Here is a 24976-nt window from a genome sequence, read left to right on the forward strand (position 1 = left end):
CTACAGATCTGCCCTATATATCTAAAATTTTTTTCATTTCAAAAATGTTATATAGATAGAGGGGCGCCTGGGTGGCTCAGTCAGTTAAGTGTCTGACTTCGGTTCAGGTCATGATCTCACGGTTCGTGGATTCAAGCCCTGTGTCAGGCTCTGTGCTGACAGCTTGGAGCCTCCTTCTAATTCTGTGTCTCCCTCTCTCTCTGACCCTCCCCTGCTCATGCTGTCTCTATCTCTCTCTCAAAAATATATAAAACATTTTAAAAAATTAAAAGAAGTTAGATAAAATCATATAATATGCAACCTTTAGAAGTGATTTATCATTCAACATAAATCTCTAGAGATTCATCCAAGTTTCTGTATCGATAGTTCGTTCCTTTTATTGTATCCCATGGTATGTATATATCTCAGTGTAACCGTTTTCCTTTGAAAAACTTCAAAAATGATCCCAGTTCTTTACTGTTACAAATAAAGTGTCAATGAACATTCGTGTACATTTTTTGTATAAATATAACTAGTGAGATCAGATTCATTCCATTGCTCACAATCTTCTAATGGTATCTTATCTCAGTCAGAATAAAAGCCAAGTGGCCCACAAGGCCCTACATGATCTCCCTGCAAGCCCCAACTCATCTCCAACTATTCTATCCCTTACTCACGCACTTACTCAGTTTCCTCAAACTGGAAATGATGCAAATTTTCATGACTTTACTATTTTTTACTATTTGTGTATACAAATGAATTGTGGTACGGTCACAAAACAGAACACTACATACTAATAAAGTCCTGGACATGTGCAAACACATGAATGACTCTCACATGTAATATGTCAAAAAGAATATAAAATATTGGACATGAAATAATATATACTGTGTACTTTTATGTAGATGAAATTCAAGAACAGGCAAAACTAATTCATGGGGATGGAAATCAGAATAGCCGCTGGGGGGTTATAGATTAGGTAGGGACATTGGAAAACATTCTGAGGTAATGAAAATGTGCTACATCTTAAACTGGGTGATATATACGCAAGTATATATACATGTATAAAATTTATTAAGCTGTCCACTTAACATTTTCTTCCTTCACTCTAAGTTATGCTTCAAAAAATTTCAATATCCCCCTGCTTTGTGCAAAGTAACTAGATGTTTCTGATGTTGAGAATTAAAGTTCCCACATAGAACAGAATGACTTTTCTTTAGCCACAGTAACAAGTAGTCATCAAAAACAAAAACAATTTCCCTTTGCAAGCCAATCAATCACCATCAGTTTCTTACTTCTGAAGGTCAGCCAATCAGGAAAAGCCTCACTCCAGTAAGCAAACACTACTGAGTGCCAACCAAACAATGGATTCACCCAAAAAATCATGGCTCTACAGACGATGTCATTATGGCCTTGGAAAAGTTTGCCAGGCCTGAAATTCCACACTTCCCAAAAATCCTATATAAAAAACTGGTCTCGTCTGCTCAGAGAGACTTTAGCCAACAAAGTTTTCCCAGATCATAATAAGTACCATTTAGCTTTGTCTTCTCGTTTCAGATATTGACTATTGACTCATTATCCTTTCACGCTAAAGAAAACTTCTAGTCATTACATATGTTTATTTTTAATAAAAATACTTTTAATATAAAAAGTAAAAATACTTTTTTAATAAAAATACTTTTTAATAAAAGTATTTCAATGTTGGTACATAGCAGTTAATAGCAGTTAGGATCAAAATATTCCCCTTAGATAAATACCCATGTAATCATTTGAACTGGATATAAGTCATCATCTGATAATTTCTTAAGTTATCTACTTCAATTTGCTTTGGTTAAAAAAAATTCAAATTGGGGCACTGGGTGACTCAGTTGGGTAAACATCCGACTCAGTCTCAGATCAGGTCTTGATCTCACGGTCATGAGTTCAAGTCTCGTGTTGGGTTCCATGCTGGGTGTGAAGCCAAATTAAAAACAAACAAACAAACATCAAATCAGCATTGCTTTTTCTTCTTTGTTTGAATCTGGCTTCAGAATTAATTTGGAAACAAATTTAAAGTAAGTTAATTCCACCTGGAGGTTTTAACATGTAAAGCATCTAAAATGCTCTCTTACTTAATGTTAGGCTTGAGTTTCCTCAAGGCTTGCTAGTTTCAGGAACATTCTCTTTGATGGAAAAGACTGGAGTAAAGAAAGTCATCTACTTTTCCTGGCATTGTAAAGCAGAGGCTGAATATGAATATCTGTCAGGGACAATGTACAGCAGACTCCTCAACTGCAAGGGAGTTTCTTGCAGAGTCTCATAAGATCATTTCTTTTTTATGAGCTTGTGAATTCTAGGTAACACTAATTACAACCCAAACATGTACTTCCTGTCCACTGTGTCCAAAGCACTATGCATATAGTATTTACCTTCTAAAAAGTAAAAACCATTTTATTTTAGTTGTATATAATATGTATTACTTTTATAGAAAATAAGACTTTTTTTAAAGGAAAAAAATGGATGTTAAATTCATCCTTCTATACAATGATGCCTAAATGACAGTACATTTAATAATTTTGTAGCATTCTGGGATGCTATGGTTGACCTAGATAAATGCACATTGAAGACAGGTAGTTTCTTTGTACACAGGAAATTTAAGAAAATGGTGGCTGATTATTCTGTGTAAAAATTCCACAGTAACAAACCAACCCACAAATGAGATTAGCTAAGTAGTCCCATCTTTCCTGCTGCACAAAGAAAGAAATCTGAAGCCCAGAAAAACTTGTTAGGGCAAGAAATAAAGAAGAGATTTAATTGGAAGAAGGTTACTGAGGGCATCCTCAAAGGAGAAAGCAGCCAGATAATTTCTGTGACTATTACAAGGAAACACTTCACAGGTTACTCACACCACATCAAAAACAATCTTTCAATAAGACCAGTGAGAGACTCTGTGCCTCCCATGTACCCCACTTCCTTCTCTGGCTCAAAGCAGCCAAACCAGCTCCCAGTCCTAGCCTACCTCCTCTCTTTTCATTCTTCTTGGTGGTTTGTGGCATCAGAGATAGAAGGCCAGGTCAGAGAGGAACCCACTTTGTGCACACCCCTGATGAATGCCAAAACAGCCACACCCTTAGCATACTCAGTTTCTCAGGACCAACTATTTTTCAGTCTTCCCCTTCTCCTCCTTCTCTTTGCTTTGTTTATTTAATAGATTGGGTAGGCTAGGAAATGCTGAAGCTTTTCTAAAAATTGCTGCAAACTCAAAAAATCTTAAAATAGAAATGACATCATATGAACAAGTCTCTTGGGGTAATAAGGTTACAGAGCTCTTTATTTTTGCTGGTTAACCCAGAGCCTTCTACCAGCCATACTGTAGACAGAACCAAATATGATACGAGGTAGCTAGGGGAAGCTTAACAGTGCTCAGCCATCAATCAAAATGCTGAATCCATTCCAAGCATATAATGGAGAGACCCATCTGAGGGCTTTCTTTCTTTCTCTCCCAAAGAGAAGTATCACTATGACTCATTCTTCCTCTTCCAAGAATTTTCTTAATCCACAGAGTTATTCAGCATTGAACTATATACGAAACCCTAAAATAAACAAGGCTAGGTCTAAAAGGAATCATGCTGAGAGCAATCTGAATTTCATGCAGTGAACAAAAGGTGAACAGTAACATCTTTTCTCAGTTTCATCCCTTCTGAATTTCCTGGGCTTCAGATCAGATTCTTTTTTTCCTTCATTCTGAAAAGCTCTCCTTTTTCAACCTTCCCCATTTCCACATCTTCAAATCAATATATATTTGTATACATTTATTAAGTGCCTATTACAGACTTGTTTTTTCTCACCACTTTATAAATGCTTCTCAAACTGGACATCACAAGAATCAAAGATGGCACCAAAAGGGCACAGAAACTGTAATACTCAATTGTAGATTTAATGTTAAATGTAGGTACACAATTAATACTTTTAATTTTCTTTTGTTACACTGTTGCTCTCTCAGTTTTCAAAAGTAGTGACCAGCAAAGTTGAGCATACAGTGAAAGTAAATCAGATTCTCTCTCGGACTCTCCTGCTACCTTCCATCAGAGAAGAGCCTGAGTGGCATACTGAAAAGAACCCCTCACTGGGATGTCCCTTCTCTTTTTTCACTCCTTTTCCAGCCATGGGTTTGAAGAAATCTATCCTCTAGCAATGCTGTATATCAACAACTGTGCCACGATAAAGATTAAGAAGGAAATTACAGTTAAAATGAAAACATGTCTATGAAAAATATACTTACAAATGAGGAAACTATCCTGGGAGAAATCAACTATTCTCAACAAAATGTACCTAGATGAAGATGTACATGATGGTTGCTAGCAAAACTTGCACACCTGCCGGTTAACACTGAATAAGGCATCAAAATATTTTGTATGAAAGCTATCCCAGCATCCTAGAGACTGTAAAAAAAGATAAGGTTTTGGTAAAACATGGGAGAAAGTACTCTAAAGGATTACCAGAACTAATCTAATCTAGATCACCCAAATAAACTCACAAGATGTGGAAAAATGTCAAAATATTTTTTATATGAAAATCTTCATATAAATCGATGACTATTAAAAAATACTAATATATACATAGTATATAGTTACTATTATTTGTGTTGTTTCCTGTTATTTATATTTGTAATTGTAAAATAATGCACTACCTTGGTCAAAAGGGCAAGCAGTATAGTAGAGAAATGTCTAAAATAAAAGTTCTTAAAGTATCTCCCCATTCTCTCTCATTCAACTAGTGTTTTAATCCTTCCTGACCAGATTTTGTTTTGAACCGACAATCAATCTTCAAATAAAATTCATTCTTTCTAAATAAAATTCTACCTTTCCCCCCTTTTTGCGGAAGGTGGGTCTGGTTGGATTATAATATAGGATATGGGATAATATAGTAGCAAGTTTTAAAAATTTAATGGGAAAGCCTTCAGTTTTAAAAATAAATGAAAGGAAAATTCTCAATTTTAGGTAAACTATGCAACTCAAGTCCCTTTTCTCTACTAGCATAAGGAAAATCCTAACTTTAGACTGTCTGGTGAATACTTTGGAGTCATTCCTAAAGATATAACAAACTATAACAAACATAAGTAGCTGACAGAATTCAAAGATTACTCAAGGAAGAAAAACAACAACAAAAAATCCAGAACACCAGAATTCTTAAGGAGAAAATGCCTAACACTTAGCTCCTAGGACTGAATTGGAGGTCTGTAGGTGTATGGACTGAAAAGCTCTGTGACTATGAGCAAGTCACTTCACTTCTCAATTTGCTTCGGTAGATGAAGAATAACTAAAATACGGCCCCAGTTCTGACAACGGACCCATCCACATCCACATCAGACACTGCAAATCAAATAGTCTTTTCCCCCGGGGAACCAGACACAGCCTCAGTTCTTAGACAGCCACTACCAACAGAGAGCAAGGATGAAGCCTGTTCACTTTAACCCTGGGCTCAACGGCCTCAGGTCTCTCCTAGCTCTAATAAGTCTATTTTCTTAAGGAAACCCTATTTAACTCAACCTTGGAAAAAAATAGCAACTTGCTGTCATCACTGCCAAGATGAACAATGTTATAAGTAGGAAGGAAATATATGAAAGCTGAATCATGCCAGATAAGCACAAAAACAAAGTAAAACATTTCAGGAAAGGGACTTGAAAAACCAGAACAGATAGATTAAACAATGAAAAAAGTAAATAATGAAGTCAAACATGGGCCAGTGTTGTTGTGTAATAGAGAAAAAGAAGTTAAAGTGGAATGACCATATTAATAAATGTTTTCCAGAAAAGTCACTAAATAAAGCAAATTTCTATTATTTTCTATTTTCTTGTAATAAAACAGAAATGTTTTATGAGAACATGTATGCCCAACACATCATACATCAACAGGAATGGATGCAAAAAACTTTTAATTGCAAAATATAAATTTTAATACAGTAAAAATACTAGAGTAGTACATTCATTTCTGCCTTGTTCTTTATTTCTTTTTCTCTTTTTAAATTTATTTAAAAAAAAATTTTCAAGTTTATTTACTTTGAAATAGAGAAAACAATCATGGGAGGGGCAGAAAGAGAGAGGGAGACAAAGAATTCCAAGCAGAGTCTGTGCCACCAGCATGGAGCCTGACATGGGGCTCAAATTCATGAACTGTGAGATCGTAACCTGAGCCCATGACCTGAGCCGAAATCAAGAGTTGGGCGCTTGGGGCGCCTCAGTGGCTCAGTCGGTTGAGCGTCTGACTTTGGCTCAGGTCAAGATCTCACGGTTCATGGGTTTGAGCCCCAAGCTGGGCTCTGTGCTGACAGCTAGCTCAGAGCCTGGAGCCTGTTTTGGATTCTGTGTCTCCTTCTCTCTCTGCCTCTCCCCAGTTCACACTCTGTCTCTCAAAAATAAATTAAAAATGTAAAAAAAAAAATTAAAAAAAAAAAAGAGTTGGATGTTTAACGGACTGAGCCACCCAGACGCCCTGCCCCTGCCCACGATTTTTTAAATTCAAAAGTATCTAACTATTGTCTCTCTTTTAATTAAATTTTAAAACCAAGACAACTCAAGACTAGGGCAGTACTGGAAGATATTATAAGAAAGACTTTAGAGTAAGGAAAATAGGTTAGGAAAGTACATTTGGAATTTAAGAAAGAGATGTGTGGGAAACAGTCTTCATAAAGGCTTTAGTTTCAGATGGTGATATTCTAAGGAATTTTAGAGAGGTCAACCAACTCCATTATTCACATACATCCATTCCTCAAATATGGCCCACTTTTCCCTTTTACAATGAAAAACTGTAAGGATTAACAAATGACTCTTAAAATCCTTCCAGATCTAAGAGTCTAAGATCATTCAACTTTTAAAAACAAGTGCAGGGGCCCCTGGGTGGCTCAGCTGGTTAAGCATCTGACTGGGGCTCGTTCATGATCTCATGGTTTGTGAGTTGGAGTCCCATGTCTGGCTCTGTACTGACAGCTCAGGGCCTGGAGCCTGCTTCAGATTCTGTCTCCCTCTTTCCCTGCCCCTCCCCTGCTTGCACTCTCTCTCTCTCAAAAATAAACATTAAAAAAATAATTGAAATAATTTTTAAAAATAAAAAAATAAAAATAAATGCAAAGTTCCACTTTGGTGGAAATGCAAACAACAAAAAGCATTAGCCATCAAAGAGTCCTACTAAAAGAATTTCAGAATGTTAATTAAGAAAAAAACCTAATAGGGGCGCCTGGGTGGCTCAGTCGTTTAAGCGTCCAACTTGGCTCAGGTCATGATCTCATGGTTTGTGGGTTCGAGCGCCGCGTCGGGCTCTGGGCTGACAGCTAGCTCAGAGCCTGGAGCCTGTTTCAGATTCTGTGTCTCCCTCTCTTTCTGACCCTCCCCTGTTCACGCTGTCTCTCTCTCTCAGAAATAAATAAAACAGTAAAAAAATTATTTAAAAAAAAAGAAAAAGAAAAAACCTAACAATCTATGAGACCAATATTCCCAAGTTTCACAGCTTGGGACCAAAGGCCCTCTAATTGAAAACTCTGAAACTGGGACTGAGGCCAGTTTTAGGATGTTTTTTCCTTTTTCCTAAAGAAACATCAAGAGAAATAAAAATAACTTCAACTTTGCTGAAGTTCTGTGCAGGCTTTCAAAGCCTTGTGTTTCTGGACCCTGCCCCTTATCAGGAACGATTCCAGTACCTAGTAAAATTTCTGGAGCCTCATAATGAAAGGAAGTAAAAACAATGCTTTACCAAGCCCGCTCTTCCAGGGACAAGCAAACTCCCTGCCTGACTCTAAGCTCTTGTTTTCTTGCTCTAATGAGCTTGCTTACAGTCACCTGATCAGGCTTCCTGTAGTAGTGTTTTTACATTTCATTCCTTTGGTTAGAATCTTTGATTTGTTAGGTGTTTGCATTTTGACAGTTCTCAGGTGATTTTGATAAAAACTCCACCTTCCTACTTTCATAAGAATTACTAGGAATCCTCTGCTCTAATCTGGCTGGCTTCCTCGGAGTCTCACAAATATCCCAAATTCACTATACCCCTTTGCCTCATTTGCTTCCCTCAACAGTCTGTACTTCTCTTCAACAATCCTCCCTACCTCAACCTCAAATTTCACTTTGTCATTCTACCCAAACTCTGCACACCCTTCCAAGACTAGCTCAAATCCACCCTCTCCAAATCCTTCCTAGCTCTTTCAACCCTACTTGGTCTCTTTTCTGAAGGTCAACAATGCACAGGGTGCACAGCATTTAGCCCCAATATTTGCACCAGATGTCTGGTGCCCTGACTGGTATGAATGCACACTCCTCCAGACTACATCTCTCTCCTATATGGTGGAGACACTTCATACACCTTCCTGGAAACAGCACACTTGTGACTTTTAGAGATACTACCAGTTTTACTCTAATTTCAGGAGACTGGGGACATACTAAGCTTTACTAGAGCAATTAAATTAATTTTCAGACTAACATGGAAAAGCAGTTATAATGGCTTAAAAGGCACATGCCTAGAATATGCATAATGTGTCTTGATGTCTTAAGGGGAAGATAGAGACTACAGAACCATTCAAGGGGATTGTAGGCCCTGGAGTTAGGGTATAATTCTCTTCAGATGAAGAACATTAAGAGAGAGTAAGTTCCATCAGTCAACAGTCAGGCAAAAAGGAACCATTCTTCAAGAAAATGGCACTACCTCTTCAACCTTGACCCTGAATCCCAAGTGTAGATAATCTCAATCTTAACAAGTTACTGTATTATTCAAAATGAATAACTGAAGCAATAACCAACAGATGGGTACTAGTAAGTAACCACATTGCAGCCGGAAGCAACAGCCACATATGCCAGATAAGTGATCTTGGGAACAAAAGAGGAAAAGGGCAAGTTAACTATCACCTTTTAGACCAAAGACAGTACTGAAGAGTTTTTGATAGGAAAAGTTATTTGGTATTACTGAATTGTATACTTAAAATGGATGAATTTTACGGTGTGTAAATTATGCCTCAATAAAATTGTGTAAGACAAATCTGGTGACTTGAGCTGGAGTATTTGCATGTGGTGAAGCATCCACATAATACTACAGGTTTTTATTGGGGTTTCAACACAGAAGGCAAAAACAACCTCTGGTACAAAAACTGAAATTTTTCATGATATTAAAATAAGAGAGTTCCCTATAAAGAATGAAAACTACAAAAAGACAACCTTTGAAAAATACATATACACATATTGAAAAACTCAAACTACATAAAACTAAGTAATGAGGACCATACAACTAGTGGGATTAGTTACTGCAAAAGGAGAAATGGAACAGAGTGGGGATGAAAAGAAAAACTAATATTTTAAGACTGATGGTAGCTGAAAAAAGCAGAAATGATGAAAGAAGGGAAGTTTTAGAAATTATTGCTATTGGCCAAGAGGCTTGGTTTACTGCCCTCAGGGTCATAAGGTTTGCCCTGGCACAGGTTCTTTTAAAAGGGGCTGATGGAAAGTTTTCCTTTAATAACAAACAAGGGAAATTGAGAGAGCCACATAGAAGTAAAGGCAATTTAATGCAGGGAAAAAGAGGATGTTGCTGAGAGGACCCCAAAAATATTAGGATAATATTTCTCAAATTAACATTTATCATACCAACTGAAAAAAATAATATTTTTAAGTGAGAGACTAAGACTATCTTTATCTTACATCTTAACACATTTCTTTCATTTACCTGAGTTTCTCAAATTAACAGGGAGGCCATACACCATATTACAATATAATGAGGGAAAAAAAAGAATCAACTTCATTTGCATACCTATTATATGCCAAGTATTTTATCATATACACATCCTCATACTAACTCTGCAAAATATTACTATTCCCATTTCATAAATGAAGAAACAGAGGCTCAGAGACAATAAAGAGCCCACCCCAGGATGTGTAACTTCCTTCTCAACAGTGTATGTGAGATTTAAACTTGACCCTAACACCCATGCTTTTTACACTCTATCATACTGCCTCTATAAAACACTTTCTACCATGGTTTTACTTTTATGTTACAACACACTACACATTAAAAGAACCAAATTACTGAAGTGACAGTAATTGGCAACAAGAAACCACAGGTGTACGCAAAAGGGAAAGCCAAACTACAGATGAAAACACAAAAGTGTGAAACAATTTAATGCAATTACCAACAACCTATAAAAGTCAACAACCTCAGAAGGCAAGTCAATAGCACAGAATAATAATACCCAATGCATACAATGAATTCTAAAATCTATGGGGTGCCTGGGTGGCTTAGTGAGTTAAGCCTCTGACCAGCTCAAGGCATGATCTCACAGTTCATGAGTTTGAGCCCCACACCTAGCTCTGTGCTGACAGCTCAGAGCATGGAGCCTGCCTCAGATTTTGTGTCTCCCTCTCTCTCTGCCTCTCCCCTGCTTGTGCTCGCTCTCTCTCTCTCTCCCTCTCAAAAATAAATAAACATTTAAAAAAATTAAAAAGTAAATTCTATATCCTCCAAATCATCCTGGTTAAATTAAATTTGAAAGACTCAATTTAAGATAGTCATCAACAAATGGCGTTGGAAAAACTGGACAGCTACATGCAAAAGAATGAAAGTGGACTACTTTCTTTCACATACACAAAAATAAACTCAAAATGGACTACAGACCTAAATGTGAGACCTGAAACCATAAAAGTCCTTGAGGAGAGCACAGTCAGTAATTTCTCTGACACTGGCTGTAGCAAAATTTTTCTAGATATGTCTCCAGGAGCAAGGGGAAATAAAAGAAAAATAAACCACTAAGACTACATCAAAATAAAAAGTTCCTGCATAGCAAAGGAAACAATCAACAAAACTAAAATGCAACCTACGGAATGGAAGAAGAGATTTGCAAAACATATATCTGATGAAGGGTTAATATCCAAAGTATAAAAAGAATTCATACAACTCAACACTCAAAAAACAAATAATCCAAATAAAAATGGGCAGAAGATATGAACAAACATTTCTCCAAAGAGGACACACAGATGGCCAACAGACACAAGAAAAGATGCTCAACATCACTCATCATCAGGGAAATGCAAATCAAAACTACAATGAAATATCACCTCACCCTTGTCAGAATGACTAGAATCAAAAAGACAAGAAACAGGTGTTGGTGAGGATGTGAAGAAAAAGGAGTCCTTGTGCAATGTTGGTAGGAATGCAAGCTGGTACACAGTGGAAAACAGTAAGGAGGTCCTTCAAAAAGTTAAAAATAGAACTACCTTATGATCCAGGAATTGCACTACTGGGTATTTACCCAAAGAATACAAATACACTAATTCAAAGGGATACATGCACCTCTATGTATATTGCAGCCTTTACAATAGCTCAAGTATCCATCAATAGATGAATGGAAAAAGATGTGGTATATATACACACAATGGAATATTACTCAACCATAAAAAAGAAGAAATCTTGCCATTTGCAACAATGAAATCTCCCAGGTGGAGTTTGTATTCTAGGATGTTGGTGGGAACAATGGTTACCAGAGGTGTGGTGGGTGGGGGGATGGCTGAAATAGATGGGGGGGATTAAACAGTACATTTATCATGATGAGAAAGAAAGGGGATAGAGGGGGAAGAGAGAGAAAAAGAGAAAGAAAGGGGAGGAAAAACTTTATAATGCTTTTTATAAAAAATGACACTTAGGGGTCTCTGGGTGGCCTAGTCAGTTAAGCTTCTGGATCTTGATTTTGGCTCAGGTCATGATTCTCAGAGTTCATGGGACAGAGGTCTGCATTGGGCTTGGTGTTGACAGTAGGGGGCCTGCTTGGGATTCTCTCTCCCTCCTCTAGTCATGCTCACTCTCTCTCAAAATAAATAAACTTTTAAACAATGACATTTAATATAGATTTAATGGGTACTTGGGTGGTCCCGTTGGTTAACTGTCTGACTTCGGCTCAGGTCATAATCTTGTGGTTCCTGGGTTCAAGCTCCATATCGGGCTCTGTCTGACAGCTCAGAGCCTGGAGCCTGCTTCAGTTTCTGTGTCTCCCTCTCTCTCTACCCTTCCTCCACTTGCATGCATGTACACACACTCTCTCAATAAATAATAAAAAAATTTTTTCAATAAATTTTAAAAATATTTCAATTTTTCTGCAAAGATGTCAATTTGTAACCTGGGACAATACAGTCAACTATCTTTTGTCCCTCTGTTTTCTCATCTATAAAATAAAATTAATAACAGTACCTATCTCATGAGGCTAATATATTAATTCATGAAATTAATACATATAAATCACTCAGTTCGACATAGAGCAAGGGTTTGCTAAATGTTAGCTAATATAGTCATTATTAACTATTCTCAAAGTTCATTATTAGGAAATACTTCGTTAGTTCATACTTGGTATATGAGATATCACTATGCTGTGATCCATACAATAGTTAATTGCAGAGACTGGGACAGAGAGATAAAGACTAAAAAAGAGAATATAAAAAAGTGAGAGACGGGGGCGCCTGAGTGGCTTAGTCGGGTGAGCATCTAACTCTTGATTTCGGCTCAGGTCATGATCTCACCATCATGAGATCAAGCCTGTACATGAGATTGATGTGGCTGGGGCTCTGAGCTGAGCATGTAGCCTGCTTGGGATTCTCTGTCTCTTTCTCTCTGTCTCTCCCCTGCTCACACATGCATGCTCTCTCTCAAAATAAAATTTTTTTTTAAAAGGAAGAGATAGATATACACAAAGACAACAGTAGAGCAGAGGTGCTAAGTCACCACTTTGCCCACACTTCTATCACAATTTATCTCACCATACTATAATCAGCTATGTCATATCTGTTTCCTTTACAGGCTGGGAGTACTTTGAAGGCAGACACTTAGTTTTATATTATCAGACCAGCAAAGTCCCTGCAACATAACAGTTATTAATAAATGTATAATAAAATAAGGGAGGATCAGTAAACTTTGAAATCAACAATGGGAGTATCTGATTTAACCATATCCTATTTGGACTGGGGGTCAGTCAACAAAGGATGATTATCACTTTTTGTTCAATTGATTATCAATATTCTATACTCCCTTTCTTTCTGAACCAGAAAATAAGTTTCAAAAATGTTCAAAAACCAGTGAATTTGTTTTAGAAATCATTCAAATGATGATAAAACACATTTCAGTAATTTATTTTATTATTATTTTTAAATTTTTTTAAAATTTATTTCTGAGAAAGAGATAAAGAGCATGAGCAGGGGAGGGTCAGAGAGAGAGGGAGATACAGAATTTGAAAATGACTGTTTGATAGGAGATTAAGGAATANGACAGAGATGCAGCATGAGCAGGGGAGGGAGAGAGAGGGAGACACAGAATCAGAAGAAGGCTCCAAGCTCTGAGCNAGAGGGAGATACAGAATTTGAAAATGACTGTTTGATAGGAGATTAAGGAATAGCAAGAAGAGTAAGAAACTAGAACTTAGTAGCTAGAGAGAGAAGACATAAAACAAAATAAGCCTAAAACAAATATCAACATCATATCAGATTAGGTCAATTTAAATTAATAACATTCATTTTATTTTATTTTTTAATGTTTTATTTATTTCTGAGAGAGACAGACAGAGATGCAGCATGAGCAGGGGAGGGAGAGAGAGGGAGACACAGAATCAGAAGAAGGCTCCAAGCTCTGAGCAAGTTGTCAATACAGAGCCCGATGCGGGGCTCGAACCCACGAACCATGAGATTATGACCTGAGCCGAAGTCAGACACTTAACCGACTGAGCCACCCAGGCGCCCCCATTTCAGTTATTTATTTTAAACATTAAAAATATTGTTCCGATTAGTCTGTTATGCCCAAAGTTAATCCGAATGGTCAAATGATCAGAGAATCATAGCAATAAACAGATACTAAATAAGAGACACAGCTACCTTTCAGCTGTTATTCTGCTAGATGCAGTGCAAATACAAAAAAGTTAACGCATACTCACTTCTCTCTGACCTCAGATACCAAAGCAAGCTCGTTTGGGGATGTCCAAACCTAAGCCCCCTTTTCTGGGACCACCTTTACCCTAGGCCCTGTTTAGTATACAGCCTAAGCAACCATCAATGACCCCTCCCTCCCAGATTTCTGGTACAGGGGGTATCCCCAGCCCAAGGAGGATAGGTCAAATCCAATTCTTCACCAGGAATATGGAAAGATAAGAAACAAAACCCAAACTGAGAGACTACATGTCATCAGTCTAGAAGAACCTTTAGAGCAAGTTTAAGACATATTTAAACTGAAGCTGAGGGGAAAGTACAAACCAGGAAAGCAGAGAAAGCCAGCCCATAAAGGAGAGGATGGAACAGGACAGGGACTAGGGAGAAGGGGAAAGGCACTTGCCACAGGTGCAAGATTTAAGAGAGTGCCAAAAAACTCAATAATCAAGATAGGCAATATCATGGGGTGCCTGGCTGGCTCAGTTGGAAGAGTGTGAGACTCTTGATCACGGGGTCATGAGTTTGAGCTCCACATTGGGTGTAGAGATTACTTTAAAAAAAAAAAAAAGAATTTTGGGGGAAAAAAGGATAGGTAATATTATAATGCAAAGTATTCATAAAAGTCCAAATCAGTGTCTCTAATGGAGCACAGGCACAGGAGGCTGAGGAGTCCATGCAAACTGTAGGCCCAGGAGGGAGCACAGGGGCTTTCCAAGGGCCTGCTCTGGGTTCCAGCTGAGAACTCAGCTAGCTGTTAGGGAGCTCAGTTGTCTTACAATAACAATCCACTACAACTCCCAGTCCTGCCACCATACCTTCTAGAAGGCTTGCTTTAAGTGGGTTATGTTCCCTGAGACCTAAAAATCTTGACTAACACGCTCTATTTGGGAAAATGAGATGTGCACACAAAGCATTTATTTTTTTTTAAATTAAAGCAACATAAAATTAACTGACAAAAGAATGGGACTGGTAATTAGTACTAGAAAAGTTCAGAGATCACTGTGGGTGGTCAGGGAGGGATAGATTTAGCTAGACAGAGAGAGGAGAAGTATATACTGAGCAAAGAGATCAAAGTACATGCTGGGAGTGAGGGAGGAATGGGCAGGGGGCCAAGGAAAGGAGAGGAAGAAAAGTAAAGGGGAAGGAATGATCACACACCCTGTATTCTGGCCAAAGAAGTACAGTTCCATGCTTTTCTGCCTCCAACCCTCAGATTGCACTGTTATTTACACCTGGAATATCCTTTCCCCCTTTTCTTGTGTTCAAATCCTTTCACATCTTTCAAGGACCAGCTCAAACATTTCTTTGAAGAGCCTTCCCTGGTATCCTACTCAAAAGGAAATACATACCAGAGCTAAGATTTTGGCAGTAGGGAAAAAAAAGAAGAAGAGGATATGGCAGGGGGAAGGTGAAGGCTAAGGGGCTGAATGCAGGGATGCGCATTACAATCTGAAGAGCAAAATATACCCAGGAGTTCACCTGGGAATGCAGTACGATGTCTTAGGAAAGTTAGAGATTGTGTGACAAGGAAGAGTAATAATGGGGGCTCAAACAAAACAGCAAAGGAAAGGCAGGTGTAGAGGGTTTGCTGATAACTAACAAAGCCTTGCATAGGTAAAAATGTGTGCCTGGCAAAGAATCACGTATTTATTGATATTTCCCAATCTAATTAAGCATTCTGCCCCACTTCCATCCCCACCTACTCCCACTCTCCCACTAAGGAGGTATAACATCCCAGGGGCCATATTAAAGAGGAAACAAAGAAACAAAAGAATTCTTTAAGAATACTAACTTGAGAGTGTTATGCTGAGCGAAATAAGTCAGGCAGAGAAGGACAGATACCATATGTTTGCATGTATAGGAGGATTAGGAGGAACTTAACGGAGGACCATGGGGGAGAAGAAGGGGGGAAATAGTGGGGGAAAGGGAGAGAGGCAAACCATGAGAGACTCTTGAATGCTGAGAACAAACTGAGGACTGATGGATGTGGGGGGAAGGGGGTAGATGGGCATGAAGGAGGGCACTTGTGGGGATGAGCACTGGGTGTTATACGGAAACCAACTTGACAATAAACTATTAAAAAAAAAAAAAAAGAATACTAACTTGGGTTAATAATTACCCACCAAGACCAAAAAATTCTGAGGTTATTATTTCAAATTTTGCCAGGGTGAGGGCTGCCTGAATAGATGCCAAACTTATCAGGTATACATTTGAGGGCTCTCATCTCTTTTCACTGTATGCATATCAAAAAAATATTCCTTAATGACTCATTAAAATGATAACACCACACCCAGGGAACCAAAATATTCTGTTGGTTATAGTTTTCCATAAGGAAATCCTTTACCTTATAATTACTATTAATAGCATCCTGCTCAAAGGAACTGCTATGCAATAGGCTAAGGAACTCCAAGACTCTTACTTGTATGCCTATATACATATTAAATAAAGGTCAGACTGTTGCTTTTGGCTAAAACAACTTAAAGCTCCAGAACTGTTTTAAACACCAAGAGAATACACATTAAATAAATTCAACTTGCCATCACACTCTAATCTCTTGTCTTGTCGGAGCCCTCATTTTCTCCCAGGTTGCCATGTTTTCATCCATTTTCTCTCACTCACTTCAGGAACCGTGTTTACCTAGATGTACTTGTAGTGGTATTAGTGCTTAGATATGTTCTGATATGAAACTGTTTATTTGTAAAGGGTTATCTCTGTCTATCAGTTACCTTAGTTTATATGTTTATCTTGGTGTGTATGTTTTTTAATGAGTAGGTGTAGGTGTTTGAGCATATGTACCTGAGGGAGTGTATATTCTTACAGGTCAAAAAGTATGCACACCTATGAAGGGAAACTTCTTGTCCGTATGTCAATATTCTCAAGCTATTAAGAGTATAAGGGCAAAAGAAATCAGTCACAAAAAATTATATACTGTATGATTCCATTGTTATGAAATGTCCAGAATAGGCAAAACCATACAGACAGAAAGCAGATTAATGGTTGCCCAGGTTGGTAGGGTCTGGGGAAATCAGGTAGCACCTACTAATGGGTAGGGGGTTTCTTTGTGGTGTGATGAAAATGTTCTAAAATGGATTGTGGTGATGGTTGCTCAACTCTGTGAATATACTAAGTTTCACTGACTGGTACTCTTTATTTCAGTAAAGCTGTTAAAGAGCAAAAATAAGGAAATCAGAGTTGTCCTATATTTCCATAGAGGGCTAACCTGTCTTTGAAAATCTTAACTTTGCTTCTATTTTACTTAAGCTTGGGTTCAAGATTTCCCATTGCTAAGTTCCCTGACTAGTCTAGTCTCCGTCTCCAGCTCTGTCTTTACTAACAAGAATGACACACAAGTGGTAAAGTGTTTACTAATTATCACTCAAGGTCTGAACAGAAAAGAACAGATACACTATGATTATAACCATATAAAAATACATAAATGGAAGAACAAAACCTGGAAGGAAATGAGGAAAAATTAAAACAGTTACACTGGAGTAATATAGTTGAGGTGACATGCTTTTAAAAATAATACTGCTTTAGGGGCGCCTGGGTGACTCAGTCAGTGAAGCGTCCAACTTTGGCTCAGGTCATGATCTCACCACTTGTAAGTTTGAGCCCCACGTGGGGCTCAGTGCTGACAGCTCAGAACCTGGAGCCTGCTTCAGATTCTGTGTCTCTGTCTCTCTCTGCCCCTCTCCTACTCACACTCTGTCTCTATTTCTCTCTCTCAAAAATAAACATTAAAAATAATAGTAATAATAATAATATTGATTTGTGTTATCAGTCATTAAAATCTGGTAGAAAAAATAACCAGCCTGTCTCCTTTGAAATTGTTCCAGGACACATTCAGAAACTGTGTCATGAGGGACTGGACTGGAGTAGTGTGGTAGAAAGATGGAAACTAAAACACATGGATTATATGTATTTACATCTGTTTTGACCATATCAATAAACAAGAAAACATTAAGGTCTCTACAGCTTGCCCTCACAGAGTCCTAGACGATCTCTCTGGGCTTGAATCTCCTTCCTTCTCCCTAGTATCAGCCTGGCTTATGGGCAGGGTGCAAGCACTACTGAAACTAATGCTGCATCTATTACTTCAACCTGCAGGAAAGCCATTTCAAATTCAAATTCATTATTAGCATTCTTCCTCCATCAGAAAATATATGGTAACCAGCCCTGGATCAATCTCAGTGTAGCTACAGTCTGAAGAGGTGCGTAAGTCTTTTTTGTATTTTCCTTTTGTTTTTAAAGATACCCTAAGCTTAAGAAACTAAAAATAAAAGCACAACCAAAATACAAAGTAGCTCTGTTAATTTTCAGTTAAGATACCAAGTCGATCTAATAGGGAAAGGAAATATTTTTTTTTAACCTACAGTGCTGGAACAACTAGATATTGGTATGGAGGGAAAATGAACCTAAACCCCTACCTCCCATGTTAACACAAAAATTAATTTGCGACAGATCACAAACCTAGATATAAAATCTAGAACAAGAATGCTTTTAGAAGAAAATTGAGAATATCTCTGCAACCCTGGGGCTAGACACAAAAAACACGAACCATAAAATTAAAAACTGAAAAGTGGACTTCACAAACAGTAAAAATTTCTGCTCACCACAACATCATCAAGAAAATAAACAGAAAAGGTACAGACTGGGCAAAAAATATTGTATATCTGACAAAGGACTTGTACCCATAATATACAAAGAACTCCTAGAAACAACAATAAAAAGATGAACCACCCAAAGGGAAAAAGATAGGCAGAAACTTTAACTGATTCTTCACTAGAGAAGTAAAACCAAGTGCTACACAGTAAAGCATTCAACATTTTTAAACATCAAAAAAATACAAATTAAAACCATACTGAGGTGCCATCTTACAGCTTCTAGTGTGACTAAAATAAAAAAGGCTGACGGCACTAAAATTAGGCAACATAAAAAATGTGAAGCAACTGGATCTCGTATACAAACCACTTTGGACAACTGTGTGGTGGTTTTTTAATAACGTTAAACATACAGCTACTTTATGACTCAGTAATTCCACTCCTAGGTGGAATTATTTATCAAAAGAAAAGAAAACATCTATCCGCAAGAGACTTGTAAAGGAAATAATCGTAACAACTTTATTTCTAATAACCCAATCCTAGGAAAAACCTAACCACCCATCAAGAATAAAACAGATAAAGAACTTGGGGTGTATTCATACAATGGAATACTAGCCCTCAATAAAAAAGAACCAACCACCAATACACATAACACAGGTGAATCTCAAAAACATTATATTGTGGGGGCGCTTGGGTGGTTCAGTTGGTTGAGCTTGATCTTGGCTCAGGTAATGGTCTCATGGTTTATGACATGGAGCCCCATGTCCAGCTCTGCGCAGCCAGTGCTGAGCCTGCTTGGGATTCTCTGTCTCCCTCTCTCTGCCCCTCCCCTGCTCCCTGCTCGCTCTCTCCCCACAACCCTCTCTCAAAAACAAAAAACAAAAAACAAAAAAACATTACATTAAAGAAGCCAGACACACAAAAAAATCATATACTGTATGACTCCATTTACGTCAAGTCCAACACTAAGCAAAACAAATCCATGGTGTCAGGAATACGGAGCTGAAAGAGGCTGCCTCCACTGGAGGAGGTGGGTGAGGGAAACGACCACAAAGGATAAAGAGGAAACTTTCTATGGTGATAAAAATGTTTTCTATCCTATTTTGGTTGAAGTTACAGTGTATAAAGTTGTTAGAACTTGAACTGTTCAGCATTTTACCTCAGTAAAGTAGCACTCTGCTTCAAGACCAAAGTTAATGATTTTGTTTCAAATGAAATTCTAGAATATGACAGAATAGATATACACATTTTCAGTTATTTGCCACTCTGGGTTATTCACAGCTCTATTCCTTCATTACTGCCAATAACCTAATGGATTACAGACACATACAGGCAGACACATACATTATACGTGTTCATGTTTAATTTTTCATAAAGAGCAAATCTAGTTTGGTTCTTCACAATTTCAGTATGTACCTAATGGGCTGTCAGAGGTTCAGCAGACTCCTGTTTTCTAAAGCATTTTCCTCTCAATAAGATCTTATAGTTGTGTGGATCTGAGATAAAAATGAGAATAAATGGGGCATCTGGCTGCCTCAGGCAGTGGAGCCTGTGACTCTTGATCTCAGGGGTTGTGGGTTCAGGCCCCACGTTGGATGTAGATTACTTAAAAGAATACATTTTTTTTTTTAATGAGTATAAGTGAGACATGTATATCAGATGTCTTCAAGGAAAGTCATTGACACAACAACAGTGCTTTAACCACTATGACAGCCTAGAAAATAATGCCCTCCTCAACTATTTTAATCAAGACAGAAGGGCACCTGGGTGGCTCAGTTAGTTAAGCGTCTGACTTCGGCTCAGGTCATAATCTCAAGATTTGTGAGTTTGAGCCCCGCGTCGAGCTCTGTGCTGACAGCTCAAGCCTGGAGCCTGCTTCAGATTCTGTGTTTCTCTCTCTCTCACTCTGTCCTCTCCCCTCCCCTGCTCATTCTCGGTCTCTCTCTCTCAAAAATAAACTTAAAAAAAAAAAAAAAAAGAGCTCATACGTCCTTAAATTTAAGAGCAACTGAAAAGCTCAGGGATGAACAGTTTGCCAGCTAAGTCGATCTTAGAAGATAACATAGCATAAATAACAAGAGCTATTACATTAGTTATTGGGACTGACACTTGAAAATATACACAGGCGTTTTCTTTTACTGTTTTACTAGGTCTTCTTTGTTTTTCTTTCTCTTTCTCTTTTCCTCTCCCTCTTGGTCTCTTTCCAGGTATATTTTTACCTTTACCTCCTCTCACCCTCTCTATGATATTGCTCTAATTGATTTTCATACACCCAGCTCACCCCAGGTTCCAAATAAATAAATTTAAAAAATTTTACCGTATTCTACGTAGATTTGTCACATAACCAAACAGTACAGAGACTATAGCCTAGGGACAGTGATGAGAAGTGAGTTGAAAAAAAAGATTTCATTTGTTCCCCACCCCCACAGATGTAAAAGATCTCTCCTTAATACATACTGCAGGCTTTTATTTCCTACACAGGGCTCATACAGCGCTCTGAACTATAAACATGTACACGTGCCCAGTATCAGAGATAGTAAGCTCCCAGACAAAAACCATGTCTTATATATATGTATTCACCATAAGCCTAACACAGTGCCCTGTACCAGATAGGGCAAAACACCTATTTGTTAAATTAGTGAATTACTGAATTAATGGGAATGAAAACAGTTGAGGATGGAGGAGGAGGAGAGGAAAAAAAGCTCAAAGTACACAGCAATGAGAAAGGAAGGAGAGAGGAGGAAAGAAGAAGAATAGAAAAAACTTGTGAAGGCAATCATTTTTGTTAGAATGAACAGGATTACTTTTAAAAACTGCGAGGTGAGAAAAGCCACTGCTATGTATCCAGCATCACAGCAATCAGCACCAGTCATAAACATCAGAAAACACTTCCCATTCCTTGATATTTAAAGTGCGAGCGGCGCACCTGGGTAGCTCAGCCGGATGAGTGTCCAACATTGGTTCCATTCATGATCTCATGGTTTGTGAGTTCAAGTCCCACACTGGGCTTGCTGCTGTCAGCACAAAGCCTGCTTTCGATCCTCTGTTCTCTCTCTCTCTGCCCCTCCCCCACTCACGCACTCTCAAGAATAAATAAAACATTAAAAGATAAATAAATATATACAGTGTGAGAGACTACAGCATTCCTTACATGACATGCTGGGATCTTCTTCAAACCTATAAGATCCTGGGTGATTTATGCATATTAAAGTCTGAGAAGCACCACCCTGCATGCACCCTTCAAGTCCTTTCTGTTGTAGGGAACCTGTGTTTTATTTAAAAGGACCAGTAGCTGAGACTTGAAAAGTCTGATTAGAGCGAAACTAATCATTGTAGTGGGATGTGACCAGCACGTATTTAACTTTATGTATGTATTTAACCTTAGGCGAAGATTTTAATTGCAGAATAATTTGGCCTGGAGGATATACTACAAAACTTTGTAATTAGTCATAAGAATATGATTAAAAGAAACTGAGGGGCGCCTGGTTGGAAGACTATGCAACTCTTGATCTTGGGGTTTTAAGTTTGAGCTCCATGTTGGGTGTAGAGATTACTTTAAAAAAAAAAATCTTTAAAAAAAAAAAGGAGGACACCCAGGTGGCTCAGTAGGTTAAGCATCAGACTTAGGCTCAGGTCATGATCTCAAAGTTTGTGAGTTCAAGCCCTGTATCAGGCTCTGCTGTCAGCACAGAGCCTGCTTCAGATCCTCTGTCCCCATCTCGCTCTGCCCCTCCCTAGCTCACGCTCTCTCAAAAATAAATAAAATTTAAAAATAATTTAAAAATAAAAAAGAAACTGCACTGGGACAGTAACATCCTCAGGAAATAATTTTTGTTCCTTCAGGCCTACCACAGAGCTTGGAATGACAAATGTGGCCAATGTTTCCTGAATGAACAGAATAAATGATTTCTAAAAATCAGATATTTAGGGCTAGAATAATTATGGGGTCACCTGGTCCAACAACCTCATTTTAAAGTTGAGGAAACTCCGGGTACCTGGCTGGCTCCGTAGGTACAGCATGCAATTTTTAACATCTAGGTTGTGAGTTCGAGCCCCAAGTGAGGTGCAGAGGTTACTTAAAAAAATAAAATAAAGATTAGCAACCTAGAAATCCTGAGTGGTTGGACAGCAAGCAGGCTAGAAGATTTAGAAAATACTGGGTCTTGCGTTTTAATTATATTTTTGTTTCTTTCCTAGAAATGAGTTGGAAAGGAGATTTTAAATATTATAATAAAAGGACTGTGGGCTCTGAAAGAAGTGGTAGGGTAAAAAGTGCCAAGGGAGGAAGAGACTAGCAAAAGTAAATAAGGCTGGACAAAACTAATTTTCTGAGCCTAATATATTTTTTTGACAGGCCAATTAATCAACCTAATCTGCCAGAAAATTAATCTGAAGGATTCTCAGAAAAAGAAACATGAACTGCATGAAAATGTTACAAACCAAGGGAGACCGCACATAGCTAACTTAAATCTCCACAGGCTTATTTCCTGTTCAAGTATGACCTCCTGGGATAAGTTTTACTGCAGTGTTCATTACCAGACGACTTTTGGTTTTAAGAGAAGCCAAGGGCAAGTTGGAAATGCAATTCTTAACTAAAACATTGAAAAAAAAAGTGGCTGTTTCCCATTTGTTTGTAATTAGATTGCAGACTCGCAGAGGAAAGACACCAACACAAGCAAAAATACAACGACCCAGTCACGTCCTCAAAACAAATCAACACACCGACTTCACAGCCGGATCCAGCTGTGCAGCATAGGAGCCAGGAATTTATTTTAAGGCAAAGGAGATAGATCAAAAACGGTGAATGCAAGACAAGCCAGATTCTAGTACACCCACCTAAAAAAAGGGGGGGGGGTGACCTAAAATATTTTCTTTCCTTTCAACTTTCAACTAGCAGAAGCCTTTGTAGGAGCCTTGTGAGAAAATCCTTTTGCGAGGATCGTCCCTCAGCTACGCCTGGGTGGAGTGGAAGGGGCGGATAGGCACCGCGAGCTCGCACAGCTTCGACAGGCGCGGGCTCCGGCGGGGGCCCCGGCGGGAGGGGAAGGGGCCGGTCCCGAACCCGGGGAGGCTGGGCCCCCGAGTGATTCATCAGCAGCCGGGAGTTCGCGCGCCTCCTCAGCGGGCGACGCCCAGCATGCCCCACAGCCGCAGATCGGGCCCGTTCGCCCCCCAAACAGCCCCCAACGTCTCCCCGCTCCCCGAGAGACCAGAAGGTAAGGAGGCCGGGGCTGGCGGCTGGCAGACAGCAAGCAACCTCTCCCTCCTCAGCCACCATGGCCGGTGCGACTCCCTGCCTGCGCCTGCAGAGGGACTTCCTGGAAAGCACCAGGCTGGCCGTACCTGACTGGCACCCGCTGGAGCTGCTGACCTTCTTCACAGACCGCGGGGACAGCCTACTCCTCGTTTCCCAGCACCCGTCGGTCCGCCTGAGTCTGCTCCTTGGGAGTTGCCCGGTCCACTCGCCGGCGTCTGCCCCAATCCGACAGCGCACTCGGTGCGGCCAGTTTCCCCCTCCGCCACAGACGCGCGTGCGCACTCCCAGATCCCAGGGCATCCTGGGAGCTGTAGTTTGAGCGAGGAGAGCGACGCTCAGCGCGGATCTTGGTCTTTACAATCTGCAGGACGTTAGAAGTGGCTCCGGATAGCAAGCCTTCGTCCACCCGGGGACAACAATCTCCACTAGTGGAAATATCTACCCTTGACCCTCTGGGGGTCTCTTTGGTATAGATTTCCCCTTTACTTTGACTAAAGAGGCACATGAAGCAGGGCTTGTATTGTGCCCTTATTTGCTAATGCCAGACGCGACATCGAGCCCTATAAACTCATCATGAAAAACTGAAAGAAAACTAGACAAAGGCGAAGGAAGACAGGAGCATAAATCAAGCACATGTCAACTCAAGGGTGTAGTGACCCAAGTGATCTCCTTAGGTATGCAACCAGGGTTGGCGTTGCAGCTATAGCCCCTATATTCTCAAGAAGTTTTGGCCCCAACCTGTCTTCCCATATCAGCCTCAAACTCTCCACCAGGTGGTGAAGCTCAGCTAATAGAAGTGGGAGGGGGAAAAAAAAGTGCTGCTCAAAGTAGAGGACTGGGGCAGATGGGTAGCTTGGAGGGGATGATGAGGAGCGTGGGAATACCTCAGAGGACAGTTCTACTGTGTCGTAGGAAACGGCTGTCTTTTATGCAGGACTCTGTGGAGAGAGAATGGCAATGGCCTTCCATTCGTTCACCGAGTCACTCATTGGTAATTTTCTGGCCTGATCTTCATGACTAAAGCATTCCCAGAGTAATGCTCAGCTTTGATACACCTTCTGTCAAGAATGCAGCCAGAGGCTGCATTGGGTGTCTCAATCGCACCTGGGTGTCTCAATCGGTTGAGCGTCTGACTCTTGATCTCTGCTCAGGACATGATCTCATGGTTTGTGAGTCTGAGCCTGGCATCAGGCTCTGCATTGATAGTGTGGAGTCAGCTTGGGATTCTGTCTC

The 24976-nt window shown here is 39.3% G+C and overlaps 1 protein-coding gene across 1 annotated transcript in view; it reads right to left on the minus strand.

Moving 5' to 3' along the window:
* Positions 1-24000, minus strand: part of TMOD3 (tropomodulin 3) — an 81116-nt gene extending 57116 nt beyond the window's left edge. Inside the window, exon 1 of the mRNA XM_077764395.1 lies at positions 23830-24000. The gene's annotated coding sequence lies outside the window, so the exon portion shown is untranslated. The remainder of the gene's footprint in view (positions 1-23829) is intronic.
* Positions 24001-24976: the final 976 nt, after the last annotated feature.

Source organism: Crocuta crocuta, unplaced genomic scaffold (assembly GCF_008692635.1).
Source record: "Crocuta crocuta isolate KB4526 unplaced genomic scaffold, BGI_CrCroc_1.0 scaffold102, whole genome shotgun sequence".
NCBI classification, from domain to species: domain Eukaryota; kingdom Metazoa; phylum Chordata; class Mammalia; order Carnivora; family Hyaenidae; genus Crocuta; species Crocuta crocuta.